Source organism: Xyrauchen texanus, chromosome 18 (assembly GCF_025860055.1).
Source record: "Xyrauchen texanus isolate HMW12.3.18 chromosome 18, RBS_HiC_50CHRs, whole genome shotgun sequence".
Classification (NCBI taxonomy): Eukaryota; Metazoa; Chordata; class Actinopteri; order Cypriniformes; family Catostomidae; genus Xyrauchen; species Xyrauchen texanus.
Window position 1 is genome coordinate 45,149,540 of NC_068293.1, and position 2,076 is coordinate 45,151,615.

Consider the following 2,076-nt stretch of genomic DNA (forward strand, 5'->3'; position numbering starts at 1 on the left):
CATGGCAACACACACACTCGCACACACACACACTGAGAGACCATACAACAGCCTGCCACATGCCGCACACACCCAACTGAACCGGTAAAATGCTCACTTCTGTGTGTGTGAGTGTGTGTGTAAGTGTGTTTTTTAAGTGTGTGTGAGCGTGTGTGTGTGTGAGTGAGTGTGTATGTGTGAGAGAGAGAGTGTGTGTGAGTGTGTGAGAGAGAGTGTGTGTGTGTTTGTGTGTTAGTGATTGTGTGTGTGTGAGTGTGTGTTAGTGCGTTGTATGTGAACGCACCATTGGTGGATCTACATTATAACGATTTAAATCTGCATATTGATCAGCTGATGAGTCTTTAATTAAACAATGTTTAGAACATATTTTAAAACAGAAAGTAGTAACATACAGATGATACAAATAAACATGTGCGTGTGTGTGTGTAATTGTCAGAGCCGGTGTGTGTGACGGCTGTAAGGGACTGATGTTCGGTCCAGGTCTCAAACAGATTCGAGCGGTTCACGGCGTGTTTGGACTTCAGTTTGTTCCCGTCATGTTCTTCTGCTGTTCTCCATCCTGCCTCAAGAGCTTCAGGAGTCAAACACACAATCTGACTGACGACAACACACTGATGATGAAGTCCCGCTAGACTGACGACGTGACGCCTGCTGTCCTCAGTCTGTCCTGCTGTCCTCAGTCTGTCCTGCTGTCCTCAGTCTGTCCTGCTGTCCTCACAAACAGCAGTTTTAGCCAATCAGATATTTCAGAGCTGAGAAACGAGTTAAAACTATCTCTGATGTGGCTTAAAGACTTGTCTAAAAGTTTGAAGTATGATGCTTATCCACCTTATTCCAACACGAAATGTGGGCGTTACTTCCGCTAAGAAGTAGATGTAGTTGCATCGTGCATTTATTCATTATTTGGTTGCGGTGTTGCTGTCTGACGGAGCTTAATAATATACGGATATCCGTTCCATGTTTAATAGAGGTTTGGGAGGACGATTTAAAGAAGTGCCCTCAGGATGTAGAGCCATGAACTGCACATGTTACCCCTGAATCACATCCTAATACCAGCTGACAACAGGGTCCAGATGACACTCCCTACATTAGCCAAAACTACAGAACCACTTCATCCCATACTCCGTTTCCCCAGTTAGACCCCCTGGAATAAGGTGGTTATAGCCAGATGAACAGAGAGAGAGAGAGAGAGAGAGAGAGAGAGAGAGCCAGAGAGAGAGAGAGAGAGAGAGAGAGAGAGACACTGACTTAAAGCAGATTAAAAGCTTTTCTCAAGAGTTTAAATGAAAGAGGATTCTGTTGACCCATTGGAAGTCTCTGGGATTTGTGTGATATTTGATTGTACGCTGTGTGGAAACCTTCAGTCCGATCAGTTAGAAAAGTCCCAGCACAATATTCCAGAACAGTCTGAAGGTCTGTGCCAAATCTGGTGGATGTAGTTTGAAAGTTCTCGTCGGAGTTATTGTTTCAGTTTTCACTGTAAAATCGAATGAATTGACGTTCCTTGGACTTTTTATTTGGCGATCAGTTTGGTGCTTTTTCTAGTTTAACTTACTCATTCAGCTCAAGTAAAGTGAACTTAATTAATTACAGCGAACTAGTCACAAGTAAACACTCATCTGATTGTTTCTATTGAATTATTTAAATGGAGTTAAAGCACACAGTTCTGTACTTGATCATTGTGAGTTCGATTTACTCGAAGACAAAGTTTAAGGATCATGTATATTTGAGTTATATTTTATTCTAAAATGTGACATTTATAGTATTATTTTAATGAGGACCAATTTAATGTTTTTATTAATGAGGACTTGAGGGTTTAGAGAGTAACAGTAACTTCATTAAAACTGTAAGAGTAGATTTGTTTGTTTTACAGTTTGAGATCTCTCTATTAGTATTTACAGCCATTCGAAACAATGTTTGTACATTAACAGTATAGAGACAAATGAGAAATGTCCATAATGTTTTAAGCTGCTATTAATGTCCATGACTATTCCCAGATTTTCCATGAGTGTGTAACCCTGAAATGAAGAGTAGTTTCCAGTGTGAGAACGATTAAGCCTTTATTCTTCAGTTTAA